The sequence below is a fragment of the Carettochelys insculpta genome, chromosome 1, assembly GCF_033958435.1.
Source record: "Carettochelys insculpta isolate YL-2023 chromosome 1, ASM3395843v1, whole genome shotgun sequence".
NCBI lineage: Eukaryota > Metazoa > Chordata > Testudines > Carettochelyidae > Carettochelys > Carettochelys insculpta.
Window position 1 is genome coordinate 177,844,503 of NC_134137.1, and position 20,132 is coordinate 177,864,634.

The following is a 20,132-nucleotide window of genomic DNA, read 5'->3' on the forward strand; positions in this document are numbered from 1 at the left end:
GCCACCAAGTGGCCACAAACAAGCAATTTTTCTAAATACGCTTTAGTGAGCCAATGGGGAGTAAGTTTCCCATGGACTTCTGTGAACCATTAGTGCACCTCCACTGCCCTATGAAAGAGGGCTTTCTGTTGCTCAAGAAGTTTACCAATGGCTAACTAATGCAGAACCTGGCACGAGTCATTGCTACTGGCGTGTTGTTCATTAATCTGAACCTTCCTGAAAACATTCCCGTGTTTTAAATATGGGCATTTTTATTTAGGAAGGAAACATCACTGCAATACAGGATTACAATAGGAAAACTAGCTCCTGTTTGAAACCAAGGAAAAGAGTAGGAAGAATGTATATTCGAATTCTTTGAGAGGTGCTTACATTTTAAAATTTTGTCCCTTGAACATGCAGATAGTGCTTCCCACTTCAGCAAACTCTGAAGACTTTTCCTTCTTTCCTGCCCACTTTCCAGCTTGTCTAGAACTATAATTGCTGATGCTGTTTCTAAATGTCTCTCTGTGCAGGATGAGCGTCCTTCCCACCCTGCTGAAGGGCTGGAGTCGCAATTGAGATGCAAGGACAAAGGATGGGAAGGAGAAAAAAAAAAAAGAGTAGGAGGGCTGCAGTTGTCCGGAGAAGGGAATGAATGACACACCCTCAGCACTCAGAAGAAACAGTTCACATGAATCCAGGATCCTTTCTGCCGCCACTTGCACATGCTGAGACCTCAGAACCTTCTATTCCCAGGACGTCCTACTAAATTTTGCATGAAGCTGCTATGGGCCTGTCACAGCCTATTTCTTAGGGTAGGAAAATTGTCTTTTTTTCTTTGGATTGTGGCTGTGGTCTGAATGCATTCTAGATGATTAGACTGCTTTGTCCAAAATCTGTGCTGGGTGCCCTTTTGTTGTATGATGTGCCATTAGCTCCTGAAGTGCAAATGGAGAATAAGCTGCATTATCATTGGCAGCGGAAGCAACACGATTATTTTGTCAGAGGTGCTGTGGCCACAAAGCTAGGTCAGAATAACTGAAAACGAGCCATGGAAACATCCTAGTGGCCTAGAATTGACACATACTGAAAAGGCAGATGTGCATGGGATCAAAAGGACCTAATCAGTATTCTTGTTCATATTCCACAATCATACACGTTCTATCACAAGTATGCATAAACCAACTTTTCTGAGGAAATGCTCTTAAAGGCTTCTTTAAAATTAAATATTTTTAATTTGCCTTTCAAAACAACCCAGGAATTATTAATGTAGCAATTAGTATGCTGATCATGCACAGGATGTTTAAATCTTTATTGGCTGTATGCACCACCAAAAGTTTTAGTTTTATTAAACCTGAGCCTCCTGCACTTTGCTGTTTAGTGTGTGTTACAAAACTAAGATCAGCTCTGACTGTAATGTAACCCACATGTTGGATTGCTTGCTTCACTGACTTACCAAAACAGCTCAGGTAGCAAGTATTTTCTTACTATCCTGTTATAAAAGGGTGTGCTCGGCCCATAATGTTTGCATTATTTGTTCCTTTTCTGTCAAACAAAAAAAAAAAAAGAAGTGGGGCCTGTGGATTTTATATACTACAACTATATACTCCATTCTGGTCATTATACTAGAACACTTCAAATTGTATTAAAAAAAGAGCATTAAGATACAATGCACCACATATTTCAACAAAGCAGATTTGCAGTACAGCAAGGATATGGCTAATTTAGCATGCAGTTTTCTTCATCATAGACAGTGAGATAATGTGAGCGATATCATGGGTGGTTTTCACAAATCTGTGAAGTAATGTGGTAGGTGTATACTTTTCCAATGACATTCAGGTTTTCAGGGGTGGGGTGGGGTTGGGCTGTAGGAAGTCTGGAAGCAAGTCTCAGTTCACGTTGCACTTCATAGTTTGGTTATTTCCCTTCCCCCTCAAGACAGAAGTTTAGCGTGGTAGAGTATTCCTGTGAGAAGCCCTCATTAAAACCCAATTTTCATTTTCAGGAGACAATGCTGTTCTGTCTGCTAACTAGTAGTTGGAGACTAGACCAGACTTGACCAATTAGCAGGTTCCCACCCTCCCACACTTGACATTGGGTTGCTGGACTTTTGTGGCCATTCTGCAGGCAAGACTAAATCCAGGGCTGTTACGGTCTGTAAACTATTCACAGCAGGTGATTTAAGAAGTAGGGCAGGTGATTCAAAAAGACTGTTCCCCTCCCTGTCCCCCTGCTTTGCCAAATTCTTCTCAGCTGGAAGGCATTTCTCAGTTCTTACCCACCCCGCAGTTATTGGAGATATTCGAGAAACAAATGTGTTATTTTTCCTTTTAATTTGAAAAGTGAATGAAGAGCTCAGTGAAGGGATCCGACTGACAGCTCTGAAAACAGATGTGCTTTCTCTGCAGCACAAGAACTGCAAGGAGAGTCAAGGCCAGGCTACTCTGAAATGACACTACCAATTTAACCATCTAGAATGTCCACCTATAGGCCTCTGAATACAGCTCTGGGGCTGCGTCTACACTTATCAGGAAGGTCGAGGGCTGCTATGCACTTTTTGGTATGCCAATTGTGTACCAAAAATTTACTTTGCAGCCATCAACTTCTGTGCCTGTCTTCATGGCACAAGGGAGTGCATCTCCTGTCCACCCTCCTTAATGCACTAGGGCTCATGGGGGGGAGGGATAGCTCAGTGGTTTGAGCCTTGACCTTCTAAACCCAGTGTTATGAGTTCAGCCCTCCAGGGAGCCATTTGGGGATGTGGAGCAAATAGGTTTTTTTTTTTTTAAAAAAAAAGGAGATGGTGCTTGGTCCTGCTAAGAGGGCAGGGGATAGACTCAATGACCTTCCAAGACCCCTTCCAGCTCTATGAGATGTGTATCTCCATTTATCTATTTAAGAGAAGTTCTGGGGTCAACATTCACCCTGGAACATGCCATTTCTCACATGCACAAAATGGCACCCCAACAGATCAAACATAAGAATTCAATCTTCCATGGCAAGTGTAGACCCAGCCTTTATCTATGGCTGATGTACTTGCTCTCTTTCTGCTGATTACCGACAAAGATGACCTGGGGGGGAGGGGGGAAATGTGGCAAAATAGATCACCCTTGTAGCATGCAATTAATGTGTGCTCCATCAGAAGGCAACTATGAAAGTCAACAAATCTAAGTCTCTGTTGGAGCAAGTGAGAAGTGAATTCTAGTATCTAGCTTTTAATGGAGAAAGATCTGAATACAGACCCCTGAAAAAAATAACTGTTAACTTGAGTGCCCCCTCTCATCTCATATACCATGGGATCATAGAAAAGAGGCACAGCCTACAGCAGACATAACCTCTCATGACATTGTTAAAAAAAGATATCAATGGCCTCTATATCAGTTTTCAGTGACATTCTCATCAATTGTTTACAAATAAGAATACATGTTTTTTTCTAACTGCCAATGCTGAGAACTCTAGCTCTGAGAATAGAATGGGATTTGTTTATATTTTTATTGAACATGACCATAGGTAAAATAAAGTTCTTCAGGTCAAGTTATGGTTTGCCCTGCTGATGACATATACCTGGAGAGCTGTAACAGAGAGCCCTCTGATAGGCTTTTTAAAGGAAGGTGGAAACTCTCAGATTGAGAGGGCAAATAATATGGGTGACATCATGGTTTCAATGAAGATAACAGCAAAACTCCCACTGACTTCAATATGACAATATTTCATCTTTTGTCTTCTTCTGGATGTTTCTCCCAACTACTAGAGTTATATCAGTGTTACCTGGGCTCAGTCTCAGCCAGTTAGCCTCCCTCTATCTAAGGTACTTGCATGGCCCCATGCTATCTGAGCACCTCTCCATTTTTAATGCAACATGCCTAGGAAGAGGGTAGTACTGCTTTCACCATTTCAAGTGATGCTCAGATAGATGACTTGGGCTGATGTCCCACAGACAGTCTGCAGCAGAGCAGGAAATTGAACTCAGGTCTTTTTAAGCCCTAGGCTGGTGCCTTAACCACTTCCTCTCTCTCATTCAGAACTCATTTCTGGTTATACATAGAATAAATGTCTTAAATATGTTGCCTAGTTCTAATGAAGGGGTGGCTATATGGTACATCTGCATGGTGGAAGCACTGTGGCCCAGACCATCTCCCCATGGGATTTCAAATACACGTTCAACAGGAGAGCTCCCAGATCCAAAGTTGTGGAACCCCCTCCATGAATTCACTCTGGGAACTCCCTATGTAAAAAAACCCTGACACTGCGACGAACTCCCTCAGACAGGAAGATCAAAACACAGGCACTGCCTTAAAGTATGTCACATGATACCACCAGTCTGCTTTGCTTGCTTTCTTTTACTCCTTAGCTGTGTCTACACGTGCACGCTACTTTGAAGTAGCAGCACTAACTTCGAAATAGCGCCCGTCACGGCTACACGTGTTGGGCACTATTTCGATGTTAACATCGACGTTAAGCAGCGAGACGTCGAAGCTGCTAACCCCATGAGGGGATAGGAATAGCACCCTACTTCGACGTTCAACGTCAAAGTAGGGACTGTGTAGTCGTTGCGCGTCCCGCAACATCGAAATTGCGGGGTCCTCCATGGCAGCCATCAGCTGAGGGGTTGAGAGACGCTCTCTCTCCAGCCCCAGCAGGGCTCTATGGTCACCGTGTGCAGCAGCCCTTAGCCCAGGGCTTCTGGCTGCTGCTGCTGCAGCTGGGGATCCATGCTGCATGCACAGGGTCTGCAACCAGTTGTCGGCTCTGTGGATCTTGTGTTGTTTAGTGCAACTGTGTGTGGGAGGGGCCCTTTAAGGGAGCGGCTTGCTGTTGAGTCCGCCCTGTGACCCTGTCTGCAGCTGTGCCTGGCACCCTTATTTCGATGTGTGCTACTGTGGTGTGTAGATGTTCCCTCGCAGCGCCTATTTCGATGTGGTGCTGCGCAACGTCGATGTTGAACATCGACGTTGCCAGCCCTGGAGGACGTGTAGACGTTATTCATCGAAATAGCCTATTTCGATGTCACTACATCGAAATAAGCTATTTCGATGTAACGTTCACGTGTAGACGTAGCCCTTCTGTCCTGCTCCAGTAGAAAAAGGCCATGTCTCCACGAGCCCCAAACTTCGAAATGGCCACGCAAATGGCCATTTCGAAGTTTACTAATGAAGCGCTGAAATGCATATTCAGCGCTTCATTAGCATGTGGGAGGCTGCGGCACTTCGAAATTGACGCGCCTCGCCGCCGCGCGGCTCGTCCCCACAGGGCTCCTTTTCGAAAGGACCCTGCCTACTTCGAAGTCCCCTTATTCCCACGAGCTGATGGGAATAAGGGGACTTCGAAATAGGTGGGGTCCTTTCGAAAAGGAGCCCCGTCGGGACGAGATGCGTGGCGGCAAGGCGCGTCAATTTCGAAGTGCCGCGGCCGCCTGCATGCTAATGAAGCGCTGAATATGCATTTCAGCGCTTCACTAGTAAACTTCGAAATGGCCATTTGCGTGGCCATTTCGAAGTTTGGGGCTCGTGTAGACATGGCCAAAAATGTAATGGAGAGAAAGAAGATCCATTACTGAAAGGAAAGATAGAAGGAAATTTGTGATTCATCAACAGCTAAGAGACTAAACTCATTCTTTAGATGGCTTCCATATTTAAAGAGATTTGCACCATTAGGTAAGGAAGGATGGTGCTGTAATTATAATTACTGATGGAGACGAAGGAACTCTTCAGAAAACACCAACACATGCAGCTCAGTTGATCAGGATGATATTAATCATTATCTCTTTTACCATGAAAGTGCCTCGGGAATCACCAAAACTGCAGGCACCCCGTGCAGAGTTCCCGCCCTGGAGAGTGAATGGTCTAAACAGGGCAAGACAGTAGCAGGATGGGAGCACACAATTTCACATACAAGCACAGTGAACAAACACGATGGAAGCATGGGTGAAGCTGCTGTTTGGGGACGCAAGCTCCCCAGCCAGTGGCCCTGCCCACACTCTATACCTATGCTCCACCCATGCTCCTCCTCCTCCCCGTCTCCCACTTCTCTTCTCACCCTCCCCACCCAGCTCCCCCATTCCAGCCAAATTCCTAAATCCAATGTAGCAAATGACATTTAAAAAAAAAAACCAACCAACCAACCAACCACACTCATCTAAAATCTATTTATAAAGAAAATGGAGCACTTTTCCCACTGAGTGAAGACTAGACAGGCAGAATGTACCTAATTAAAAGCACTACATTGGGGAATAAAAAATGTCAGTCCCAGGTTTTAGAGATCAACTAAATGGAAAGGGTAGGGAAGGGAAGGGAGATGGTTATGGGGGACAGAAGAGTTAGCAAGGAATCCAGGAGAGGCAGCTGAGGAATGAGACCTGCCTGAAGAAACCAAGATGTATATAGTCAGCTCCAAACAGATAATTTCTATTGTTTTGACTGGTCTCTATGGCTAGTGTGGCCACAGCCCCTCATTTAGGAGGCTCTTTGGTAATGTGGCACTTTGGAATATGCTAATGAGGTGCTTCCAGGAATATGCTAATGAGGTGCTTCCAGGAATATGCAGTGCCTCATTAGCATAATGGCAGGTGCGCACGCTTTGAAACTACCAGTTTTGACATGCACACCACCTGTGTAGCTGGGGGCCTTTCAAAACGACCATCCCTGATTTCGAAAGCCCCTTCTTCCCAAAATTAGCTGGGAAGAAGGGGCTTTCAAAATCAGGGGGCCGTTTTGAAAGGCCCACAGCTACATGGGCGCCTGCATTTTGAAACTGGCAGTTTCAAAGCTCACGCAGCTACTATTATGCCAATAAGGCACTGCATATTCATGGCATCATCTCATTAGCATATTCTGAAGTGCCACATTACCATAGCCGCTCTGAAAGAGGGGCTAGTGTGGCCACAACCTGTGCGTCTGACTACACAGCAACGTTATTTCAAAATAACTATGTGAGAGCCTACGCAACTGTAACTGCTATTTCAAAATATCGGTTGTCTTGCTTTGCAATTGGTACGAGGAATATCGCCTATTTGGAAATTGGAATTTCAAAATAGGGGCGGTGTAGACAGGGAACAGAGCCTATTTCACAACTAGTCATAGTGCGTCCAATGGCTCCGCTTTGAAATAGGCTCCATGATGTGTAGATGCTGTATTTCAAAATAGCTGAGCAGTATTTCGCAATGTATTGCTTGTGTGTGTAGCTGTGCTAGTCTGAAATAAAGTATTTTGGACTACCTCTTCCAGAATAGAAACAAAACAGCAGTCATGTAGCACTTTAAAGACTAACTATTAGGTGATGAGCTTTCGTGGGACAGACCCACTTCTTCAGATCATAGCCATTTCAGAACAGACTCAATGTATAAAGCACAGAGGTCCAAAAATTGTTGGCATGGTTGACAAATCAGAAAAATGGTTATCAAGGTTCACAACTCAGAAGAGTAGAGGGATGGTGGGTGGGGATGTTAAGAGTTAGATAAAACATCAAAGTATGTAACAGATTCCTTATAATAGGTCAGGTAATTGCTGTCCCTGTTCAAACCACATGTTCATGTGTGAAATTTGAATATGAATGTTAGTTCTGAGCATTCCCTCTGTAGACAGTTCCAGAATAGCTTATTCAGAAATAAAGCTGCTGTGTAGACATAGCCTAGGTCTGCAGGTTCCTGCTTAAGCTGCTTCTGCAGCTGCTCTGCCAGTTTCATTCTTTGGCAGCTCCCTCCCTTCAGTTCTTTCTCAAAGGTCACATGGCTGTGGGGAGAGATGGCATGAGGTTGCAGTGGTCCAGAAAGGATGTCACCAGCACAATTCTGAGTCAGGCAGGTGCTGGATGTGTGGCCAAGTGGTCCTGGTTGGGCTATATTTTACTTACTACTTAAGCTGCTCCTGCAGCTGCTTATGTATCAAGATACTAAGGAAATCGGCTAATGGATTTACTGTGCCACCAACAGTCTTTTCTAAAAGCCATGAACAAGTGGTAAAGTACTGAAAGATTGGAGAAAAGCAGATGTAGTGGTGATGTGTTAAAAAAAGCATGTTTCTGGCAGTTACCATAAGTCTAATTTACGTAGTAAAATAACTGAACAGATGTTAAGAGATTAAACAGTGAAGGCCTGATTTGGACGAACACCTTAGAACTAGGCCCTAAATTTCTTGGTCGAAACGGTCATGATTCAGCATGTTGTTTAAGCACAAACAAGGAGCAAGGGGTGGTGGTGGAGGGGGAAGAGTCCCATTACAACTGATATATTGAAAGTTCGTCACAGGCACATGCTTAAATACCTTGCTGAACCAGGGCCAAACTATCAGAAAATAAGAAACATGGCTCTATAAAGAAATCATAGTAAGCTTCTTTTTGCCAGGATTACAGAATTAATGAGCAAAGAAAATGCAGCAGAGTCACGATTCCTGGATTCTTTTCTCAGCTCTTCCAGAGCCATGGTCTGGGCAAATCACTTAGCTTTATTATTTTCTTCTATTTCCCTACTGGCAAAATGGAGACAGTGGTTCTTGCCCCCCAGCACAGGAAACACTGGGGTGCACAAAAAGGGTTTAATAACTGGGGGCTGACTGTATACATGTAGATAAACAGCTCTGGAAAAATGGTGTGGGGTCTTCCTATGGGAGCTAAATATAGGGGGAATGGGGGAGAATTATATACAATGAGGCGGGGGGCACGCCCACGTGGCTGGGGCCACAGGCACAGACGGGCCTAGTCTCCCATGGAGTTGGGGGGGGGCAAGACCCCCGATGGGTTCGAGGGTCCCTGCCACCCCAGGTTTGGGGGCCCTGCCAGAGCCAGGAGGGGGCTGGCAGGACGGGGAGATAGGATCGGCCAGTGGCTAATGGACAGTGTGGGCTGGGTGGGGCAAGTGGGACAGGGTTCTGCGGGGGCTGCGAGGGAGATCCTCCCCCTGGCTATCAGCCAGCAGCCCAGGGCAAGCCGGGCAGATGGGGTTGGGTAGGTGGGATGAGGGCGGTGAGTTTGGGGGCGGTGGGAGCGGGTTCAGAGGGGCAGCGGGAGGAGGCTTGGGGGTGGTGGGGGCACCGGGAGGGGGTCCAGCCGTCAGAGGACTGTGGCTGCCTCGGCCCAGACCTCCCTCTGCCAGGCCCTGTCCTCCCGCTGCATCTGCAGCCATTCCAAGAGCATGGCGGTCTGCTCCTGGATGGCTGCAGTGTGGGCCTCTGCTGCCTCCTGAGGGTCATAACGCCATTGCTGTCGGGCCCTCTGGGGCTGGGCAGGTGGCAGTCTGGGCAATGGGGAGGAGGGTTCTCCAGCTCCGTCGGATGGTGGTGCGGGTATGGTCCAGCCCTCAGAGGATGATGCTATGGAGACACAAGGGGGAGAGAGGCCACCTGTCAGTGCAGTCGCCCTGGCCCAGGGCCTCCACCCGTGTCATCCCCACCATCCCTGGACCATCCCCTGAGGTGGTGCCTCCCCTGCCGACCCCTACCTTGGGGCTCCTGTGTGCCCACTGGGACCTCATCTGTGGGGTGACCGCTGGCTGCAGCCTGGCCCCCACATCCCTTCCCTGTCAGGGGAGCCGGGATGCTGTCCACTGGTGTGGGTGCTAGATGGCGCCGTGCCTGATTCTGGGACAGGGGACCATGGGGTAGGCGCCCCCCCCGTCAGGCTGCCTGATACACCCACTACCTACCTGGGGCTCTGGAGAACAGGTCCAGGGATGCCAGCCTCGAGGGGGGCCTGGCCGAGGGTACCGGAGCTGACTGTGATCACAAGCGGCATCCCCCCCACCCGCCAAGTTACTCCCTGATTCCGCTGGCGTGGCCTGGCTCGAGGGTCCTGGCTGTTCCTGCAGGTCCATCTCCTGGTCAGTGTCGGGCCCACCTGTGTTCACCACCACCGATGGCTCAGGGACGTCCTTCAGGCCGAGGAGTTGTTCCAATGCCTGGTAACGCAGGCAGCTCAGACTGGCCCCAAACCTTGATCATCTGTGGGTGTCCCTGGTCCGGCTATAAGCCTGCCTCAGTTCCTTCACCTTGGATCAGACCTGAACAGCTGTGCGCTGGGGGTGTCCCTGCTTCCGCAGTCCCAATGACAGCCACTCAAAAGCAGCTGCATTGCGGGGCTGCCCGGTGCTATGGAGCAGCACCTCCGCCTCTGCCCAGAGGCCGAGGATGTCTTTTACCTCAGCCTCTGTCCAGAAGGGGCCCCTACTTTTCTGGCCCTGGCTCTCCTCAGGTGACCCCTCAGGCTGGGAGGTGGGAGCCTCCTGGTGGGGTCCCTGGAGGGTGGGGGGCTTGCCATCCAGCTGATGGGCTGCATGATGCATCTGTCTGGGCTGCTGGAGCATGTGCCAGGCAGAGCTCATGCTCCTCAGGCCCTGGGCACGCTCTCGGCTTCCTGCACAGGGTTTCCAGGGCTGTGCGGCCTTAAGGGGCTGTCCTGGGGACCACAGAGCCCCGCTAGGGTTTGCTAGTGTGTCTCCGCATTCCCTGGAGCCGCCGCCATGGCAGACCCATAATTTCAAAATTGCGGGCCTGGAGTGTCTACACATGCCCTATTTCAAAATTTGGTTTCAAAAGGGGCCACGTGTCTCGATCCTGGACGGGAAGAGCGGTTTTGAAATTTGTGCCCCCTTTTTGCTGAAAACAATTTCAAAAGAGGCTGTTGGGCGTGTAAACGCTCCGTGGCCTCTTTTGAAATTGGGGCCCCTTTCTATATGAATTTAGAAAGAAGGGGCTAGTGTAGATGCACCCTAAGAGTAAGAACACAGTCCCAGAATTAAGTTAGCTGTTGGCAAGAAAAATCGCACCTCCATCCATTTTATGTTCATTTGCCACATAGCTTCTCATTCCTTCTTTTTCCTCTTGGTATTTGAGCAATAAGTTTCCCCAGGCAGCAAAGAAGTGAACACACAAACATTGGAGTTTGACTTCCCCGATATGGGCCCAATCCCACAAGATGTTGCATGTCCCTTAACTCCTAATTAAAACATTCAGGCTACGTCTACACGTGCATGCTACATCGAAATAGCTTATTTCGATGTAGCGACATCGAAATAGGCTATTTCGATGAATAACGTCTACACGTCCTCCGGGGCTGGCAATGTCAACGTTCAACTTCGACGTTGGGCAGCACCACATCGAAATAGGCGCTGCGAGGGAACGTCTACACGCCAAAGTAGCACACATTGAAATAAGGGTGCCAGGAACAGCTGCAGACAGGATCACAGGGCAGACTCAACAGCAAGCCACTCCCTTAAAGGGCCGCTCCCAGACACAGTTGCACTAAACAACACAAGATCCACAGAGCCGACAACTGGTTGCAGACCCTGTGCATGCAGCATGGATCGCCAGCTGCGGCAGCAGCAGCCAGAAGCCCTGGGCTAAGGGCTGCTGCACACGATGACCATAGAGCCCCACAGGGTTTGGAGAGAGAGCGTCTCTCAACCCCTCAGCTGATGGCCGCCATGGCGGACCCCGCTATTTTGATGTTGCGGGACGCAGATCGTCTACACGTGCCCTACTTCGATGTTCACCTTCGAAGTAGGGCGCTATTCCCATCCCCTCATGGGGTTAGCGACTTCGACGTCTCGCCACCTAACGTCGATTTCAACTTCGAAATAGCGCTCAACACGTGTAGCCGTGACGGGCGCTATTTCGAAGTTGGCGCCGCTACTTCGAAGTAGCGTGCACGTGTAGACACAGCCTCAGAGCTTGGGAGTGTACAAGTTCTAAGCCGGTTCATAGACATCTGTAGAATTATGTTAGAATGAAAGAAGCTGGCCTCAGTGGAATTGTGCCATTTAAACCGGTACAGATTTTGGAGCTGAGTGTGCTCAGTAGTTCGCAACACTGCATATGATGTTGATAACTGCCCCAAGATTTTCACTGTTGTAAACACCAACAGGCAGACTTGAACCTGGGATGCCAGAGCTTAATGCAGACACCTCTGCTTGAGCTAAAAGCCAGCTGATTCTCAGCTAAGGCTGTAGAGGAGATTCATTCTCTCTAAGTGGTTTAAAGTGTCAGAGGAGTAACTGTGTTTGCCTGTATCCACAAAAAACAACGAGAAAACCTATGGCACCTTATAGACTAACAGATTTTTTGGAGCATAAGCTTTCATGGGCAAAGACCCACTTTGTCAGATGCATCTGATGCAGCGGGTCCTTGCCAATGAAAGCTTATGCCCTAATAAGTATGTTAGTTTATAAGGTGACACAGGACTGCTCGTTGTTTTTAAGTGGTTTAAGTGTCACTATATGGGACATTGAACCACACCCACTAGGTGTGTGCGTTACACTGTGTGTTAGTAGCTTTGTCTGACCTTCAGATTCTTACAACAGGGGGCCCCCACTGGTTACCAGCTGACACTTACCATACAACTGTATCACCAGCCAAGGCTCACGTCTGACCTCTTTTTTCAAGTAGTTATCCGTAGGCTGTCTCCAAGCCAACATGTAGTAGGAATTCAGATTTAGGTTAATGGAAAACCTCAATTAGATTGTATGTTTGTTCCTTCAGGCCAGGTATATACTAGGGATAAAATAGAATTTAAGGGACGAGGGTTGATTTTATAAACCATCAGTCTTCACCACAGTATTCAATAGGTCAGTTTTAAGGGGCTCTTAAAGGCGACATTTGTGCTGCCAAATTCACAGGGAGTAACTCCTAAAAATCAAGTTTTCAGTGTTGACCTATGCAAGTGCAGAAAGCAGCATTATTAAAATTGATTTTATTAACCTCTGAAATTATCCCACAATGCCCTTCAATGTGTCCTTTCTGGTCATTGCTTCACCTCCACCACTCCACAGATGAGCAGGAAGTAGGTGACAGGAAGAAGTGGTCACCAGCCCAGGAATTTTGAATTAATTTCCTTTCCTCTTTGGCCAGCTTGGTGAGCAGATGCCTGGAGCACACCTCTGCAGCACACCTAGCATTCATGAGTTCCCAGGGTCTTAGCAAGCCCCAGCATGGAGCCATCAGTAGATCCTGGACCTCATCGCAGCGTGGGGGGAAGAAGCTATCTTCATTCAGCTCAAAGCCAGTGAAAGAAATACTGATATCTATGCAAAGACATCACAGTGCATGATTCTGAAAGGGTACATCATGGACACTCAGCAGTGCCATGTTAAAATCGCGGCGCTCAGGCAAAATTACCAAAAGAGCAAAGAAGCAAATGGTTGGTCTGGGTCATCTCCCCAGAAATCTGTTATTATTATGAACTTTGTGTTATTCTGGGGACAGACACAACCTCTTCCCCCCAAAACCACATGAACCCCGAAGTGTGTGTTGTTTGGCGGGATGATGAAGCAGAATCTGAGTTGGTGGATGAGGAAGAGGTGGATGACAGTGGGGGTGCACTCAACTGCAGAAAACGATCCTACAAGCCAGGACCTGTTCTTCGACTTGGAGGCCATCCCCTTATCTCAAGAGGGGGCTCTGGTGACAAACTGGGATGGTGGAGAGGGCACTTCTGGTGAGTATACTTTATTTCTACTGATAATAGTATGGTGCAGTCATGGTGGGGTGGTGGGTGCCCGTTTCCATTAGAACAGCTTGTTAGTATTTCTGGGGATGCAGCACTGATCCTGTTTGGAGATCTTGCTGCAGTTCTTAGACAGGCAATTTTAAATTCTCCTCACAAGACTTTTGGGGAGCCCTGACTTGTTTCTGCTTCCATGGTAAGACACCTTACCATGGCCAAAACACCAGGAAGTGATTTGGGATCACGGCCCCACAGAGCATTCTTGCAAATTTTCCAGCATTGTATGCAGAGAGGATGAGCAATCTTTCCTTATCCTTTTTTCTTATTCTGAGGATGCTGATGTCTCCTTTGGCAACCTAGAACATGTGGGAAGTTTCGTGTGTCACTGAGGTGACTTTTAATGATTTTTTTGCTGGTGACCCACCCAGCACGGAGCAAAACTCATGCAGCCTGACAAGCTTTAAATCAAGGAATGGCAATCCCCCCACACCTCTCTGGGTCAATGAGTAATCGTACCCTGCCCTGTGTCACGTGCATGTCTGCAATAACTTTTAACGATTTTTTAACTCCTGGTTCAGCCTGCTTTAAAATTCAGGTTCTGCTTTGTGAAGCCCACATGGAAGCCTCTCCCCTCCCCTCCAAGCCGGCATCCCATTGGACATGCGGCACAACTCCCATCACTCAATGCCATTCCCCATCTAAATGGTGGAAGGGGTGCTTCCACATTATTTTTTCCCCCCATGAACCAAAGATAGCTTAGCAGTGTGTTCAAGGTAAACGTCAGCTGCAGAAGAGCTTGAATTGTTCTGCTTGGAATCATGCATTCTTCAGCCTCCACAGAGTGACCTTGCCGTTGCACTACATTCTTCCATAGAGACAACCAGCCAGCCAATCATTCTGTCAGTATGCTCGTTGTGCCAAGTAAAGATGCTGTTGACCATGCTATTAATATTTCAACATGTTTTTCTTAAGCAGGAAATGACTTTGAAAACAGGAGTCACAGGACTCGTGGCCCCACTCCCCTTGAATTGAGGTTGACCCACAGGAACTGATAGAGGATTATTTTGAAGCATCAGAAGAAGAAAGAGAGGAGCTGAGAGATTGGAGGAGAACAACAGAAGACAATCAGACTAAAATGCATTATTCAGTTTTTGTCAGTAATGGACAGGCAAACGAGATCATGGACGTAATACTTCAAAAAAATCACACTCTGCAAACTCTTCACCCCCTGTGCGATACATTCCCCATTACATGCCACCCTTTTCTATCCCCTGGCCACTCCAGGCCCCCTTATTTCAGACCTCCCTCTACACAATCAGTCCCCTCCCCTGTTGGGGCTTTGCATCCCCCATCCAATCTACACCTCCCTGGCATAGCTCCTCCCTCTCATCAGGGCCCCGGAACAAGGGAGGGAAGATCACAGAGACCCCTACACTCTACTCCCAGGGAATCACCCACAAGCAGAAGGCTAACATTCCAACAACCATGACTTCCTAATCCTTTTGTTTTCCCTATACCCACTATGTTGCCATTTTGGCCCCCTAAATAAAAACATCATATGTTGGAAAAAGAAAGTTTTGTTTATTAATTAACATGCTTTGGGATCCATGCTTTGGGATTGGGTGTTGTGGTGAGGGTTGTCATGTGGTTGGAGGGGGTTTCATAAAGGGTGTGGGGGGGATGCTAGTTAGTGGCAGGAGATTCAGGACCCTTCACGCTCATTCATAAACTTGGTTTTCAAGGCATCCCTGATTTTCATCACATCTTCCTGTGCTTTTCTGTTTGGCCTTGTGTCCAGTTGCTGATACTTACTGTCCAGAAGAGGTGCCTCTGCCTCCCACATGGGCAAGAAATTCTCTCCCTTCACCTTCCAAATGTTATGAAGAATACAACAGGCCCCAATGAAAAGAGAAATGTTTTATTCACTGAGGTCTAAGTGGGTCAGAAGGCATCCGAACATGGCATTTAAACAACAAAAGGCACATTCTACCACCATTCTGCACCTGCTTAACCTGTAGTTGAAGAGCTCCTTACTGGGGTCCAGGGTGCCTGTGTATAGCTTCATGAGCCAAGGGAACAAGGGGTAAGTAGGATCACCAAGAATACTATAGGCATTTCCTCATCCCCAGTGTTGATATTCTGGTCTGGGAAGAAAGTTCCACTCTGGAGCCTTCTAAACCGACCAGAATTCCTAAAGATTTGTGGATCATGCACCCTTCTCAACCACCCCATGTTGATGTTTGTGAAACAACTTTTTTGATCCACCAGTGCCTGCAACACGATAGAGAGTACCCCTTGTGGTTAAGGTACTCTGAGGCCTGGTGGGCTGGTGCCAGGGTGGGGATGCACATTCCATGTATGGCCCCACTGCAGTTAGGGAACTCCATGGCAGCAAATCCATCCACTATGTCCTGCATGTTTCCCAGAGTCATTGTCTTTTACAGGAGAAGTTTAGTGATCACCTTGGCTACATGGATGACAACAAACCCCACTGTAGATTTTCCCACTTCAAATTCATTTCCCACTGACTGGTAGCTGTCTGCATTGCAAACTTCCACAGAGGAATTGCCACATGCTTCTCAACTGTCAAAGCAGGTCTCATTCTGGTATCGCTGCACTTCAGGACAGGAGACAGCAATTCAAAAAGTTCCATCCAAGTGGCCTTCTGCATGCAGAAGTTTTGCAGCCACTGCTGATCATCCCAGGACTGCAAAACAATGTGCACCCACCAGTCTGAGCTGGTGTTGTAGGTCCAGAACCTGTGCTCCACAGTGGACAATGACTCCAGTGCTGCCAACAACTCCGTGCTCCTACTCTCCAGATGTTGACATCCACTAGTGACTCCCACATCAATCAACTCATTCTCCATGGGCATTAAGTTCACAATATACTGTGTCACAGTGTGGGAAGTCATCACAAAACACTGCACCAAACACTGAAGCACCTCAGGATCCATGTTATTCTTTGTAATGGTGGGTGACTGTCAATATAAAAGAGGTGCGCAAATTCCCTTGTCCACTTGTTTTCAGTGGGAAGCAATAAGTGAGGGAAATACAGTCTGGAATGATGACATTAGAAACCTGAACCACTTGTGGTGATTTCCCCCTCTCCAAGACACTGGCACAGAATCCCAAAATGCAACCGGTCTGCAGGAACTCTGGGATAGGCACCCATAATGCACTGCTGCTGCAGTCAGGCTTAGGCAATCTAACAGCGGACATACTAAGTAGAGTTTATGAGCAGTTTTGGACAATCAAATTCAACTTCATAAAATCTATTGTTAAAAAGTTGACTTTAATACATCCAACTTTATTCCCAAGTGTAGACATATGCTCAATTTAGAACAGGTGTCGGCAAATACTGGCCTGCAGGAAGAATCTGGTCTACCAGGGTTAGTCCCTGATGGGCCCACTACTCTTTATTTACCTGCCTCTCTACAGGTAGTAGGTGATCACAGCTCTCATTGGCCCCAGCTCGCCATTCACAGCCAATGGGAATGGCAGAAAGTGTCCTAGTCCACGCTACTTCCTTCTGCTGTCATTGGCTGCAAATGGCAATCCATAGTTAGCAAGAGCTGGGATTGCCTGACACTTGATACTGGGAGGGAGGGGTGAATCCTGCAGGAATTCCTTCATAAGTTTTCCATGGCAAGAGGTAGTCAGGCACTTTTTTGATTCCTCCTCTCATTTCGTTATCTTTCCACATTTCCACTCTCTTTGCAGGCAGAATAATGATGTTTTCAATATGTGCTAGTATAAGGCTTACGCCAGCTGTCTGGCTATGTTCTCTATATAGACTCCTTTTCTGCTCTCACACCCAGTGCTTTTTTTGTGCCAGTATTTACCGGCACCTCAGCAGCCCCAGCTGCAAAATTGGCTGGGGAGGGGGCAGGGAGCCACCTGACTACCAGTTCCTCTTTTTATTTATTTATTTATTTTCTAAACAAAGCAGCACTGGTTACACTTACGTAAATCAGGTGAAGCTCTGTGCAAGTCTGGTGCAAGAAGAGAATGAGGTTCAATTAAATATATTGTTCAACTTAATGCAATCCTCAATAGACTGGAAATTTCTGTGCCTGAAAAGGCCAACAACATTAAAAAAGGAAGAAGACGATGTTTTCTCTGATGGTCAAAGTGAAAGGGTATAATTTAAAAAAAACCTCAGTGTTCGTGTAACATGGCTCAATAGCAAAATAAGATTCACAGAATGCCATTGCTTCTTTCCACTTAAAGTGACAGGCCCCTTAAGTTACATCTACACTACAGAGATCTTTCAAAAGAAGTCGTTCCGGAAGATCTCTTCCAAAAGAACTTCTTTCAAAAGAGCTCGTCCACACACAAAAAAGTCGACCAAAAGAGTGATCTATTCTTTTGAAAGAGAGCGTCCACACAGCTCCCACTCTTTCAAAAGAACGGGGCAGGAATTGAAAAAATCAGGTGCCACGAGGATTGCTCTTTCGAAAGAAGGGCCCTGACAGACATCTATATGTTTTCTTTTGAAAGAAACTTCCTAAAATGGGAGTGAAAGAGTGCTTTCAAAAAGAGCACCACATTCTTTCAATTTACTTTTGAAAGAATGCTTTGTGTATGTAGACGCTCCATGGGATCTTTCAAAAGAGCCCCCTTCTTTCAAAAAATCTTTTGAAAGAACTTGGTAGTGTAGACACAGCCTTAATGTTGGATTGAAAGCCCTATGGATATGGCCAGCAATTTTTATTCTGTTGAAGAGAATATAACAGACTAACAAGAGGCTGAACAAATTTCCCCAGACTCTCATTTCCACAGTAATAATGTTTAAAATTGCACAAACGGTAAAAATGAAGAAAATGTACTGATGTATTCACTATTTATAACTGCTCTTTGAATTAGTTAACAGATTGTATCCCACGGACTGTGACCTTTTAAAAGAATACTTGCACTTAGCGATTGGTCACTTAAACCATATGGTATATTTTGAGCCCCCAACTGGATGGCATAAACTTTGTAAACAGCAGAAGTGCCTAAATAAAATAATTGGGGCTTTAATATTTTTAGCCTGAGGATGTACTGGAGAATATAGCACTTTTAGGGTGGTAGAGACTATAAGCAGTACTCAGGAATTTTAGGACATTTAAAATCTTTTCCTTCTCTGTTTTATATTATAGATGTCTTCCAACATGGACTTCAGATTTAAAAATTGAGCTAGATTCCTTCCTGCCTGTGTGTGAGTGAGAGAGAAGCCCAGAAAGACTTTACAAATCAAATTAATCTCGTCATACATACAAAGTGCTTACACATGTGTGGCCTCGTTTGCAAAAAGAACTACAGAACTCTTTGGGTTCATTTAACTGAGTTAAGCTTGGGATAATGGAAAGCATATTAAATAAAGCTGGATTTTGGGATGTTCTCTCACTTTTAACTTATCTACTGAGCTTTAAGATGTAATTGGAATAAACAGTTGGCAGGCCTCAGTCTTATACAGTGAAGAGAAAAGCCCACTACTAATGTTAAGAGGTTAATGCCATAATTTAATGTATTAGGCCAGGCTCCCTGAAAAGAGATGCCCTTGGCCATATGTGTGCGCACAGGATATGCTCAGGTGGAATTGCATATTGTGGGCCTTTGGAGGAAAGGTTGGATTGCATATTTTACACATAATTCAAGATAAAGTGGAAGTGACATAGGCATGCTCTTGTGTTTCTGTTTTTTTGCACAATGCCTACTGAAGTGCAAAATGAGGATGGAGAAAAAAGACTCTGGAAGAATTTGCACACAAATCTAAGCAAAACTCCAACATTGCAAGTCCTACTGTCTTCCTTGTTGCTGATTCCTTGAAAAAGTCACCAAACCAGCATTTTGGAAAATAACTTTTATGTGCCCTCCATTATATGAGCTTGTACCGTATTTTATGTGGGAATCACATGCTTCAAACAGATTTTTCAAATCCATGATTTTCTTAACAGAAAATGTACATCTCTGTGTCAAAATTAAATAATTCAATAAATCAGGACCTCTATATGTGCTTTTTTATAGGTAGGATTTGATCACGGTTACACTTAAATATTCATATGCCATATGGGTTGCAGTGTGATAAACAGTGGGCCTACACTAACTGCAGTTGCAATGAACATTTAGCCCCTTGGGCTATGTCTACACTGGACGGTTCTGTTGACAAAACTCAGGGAGCGTCCAGATTCCCAAAGCATTCTGTCAATAGTAAATCGACGGAATGATGCACTTTTGTCAATACAAAGCAGTCTGGACATTCCTGGGGGCCCTCTGTTGACAGACGAGGTTTCTGGGACACCATGCAGCCCTGTCTGCTGTGCTTCTGGTTGGCCGTTTTGTTGAGAGAGCAGCCAGGCAGTCCAGCCACTCTCCGTTGACAAAGCGGATCGCTTATGATCTACTTGGCAATTTGGCTGTGATCTGTCAACAGAAGTTTTTGTCAGAAGATATCTTCGGACAAAAACTTCTGTGGGCAAAATACTGTAATCCACACATAGCCGTTAAGTGCACTGAGCCCATTAATTCGTCTACACCAGGACAACTACTTCTAGACTTTTTAGAATATTCTGATCAGGTATTTAAACAGCAACAGTCACAAAAAAAACAAAAACAAAAAACCAAAAACCAAGGAAAATCAAACAAACCACATTTCACACACAGAATTATCCTTCCTGAGGTGCATTGCCTATTAGCCCAGAACTGGAAATATTCAGTCTTGCAACAGTGACAGGTTTAGTT

At 46.2% G+C, this 20,132-nt stretch overlaps 1 long non-coding RNA gene across 1 annotated transcript; it reads left to right on the forward strand.

Annotated features, from left to right (window-relative positions):
• The first annotated feature begins 277 nt into the window (after nucleotides 1–277).
• Nucleotides 278–19,358, forward strand: LOC142014184 (uncharacterized). The gene is made up of 3 exons (XR_012645881.1): nucleotides 278–361; nucleotides 513–794; nucleotides 18,551–19,358. It is a non-coding gene; the product is annotated as an uncharacterized LOC142014184 (long non-coding RNA).
• The last annotated feature ends 774 nt before the right edge of the window (nucleotides 19,359–20,132 follow it).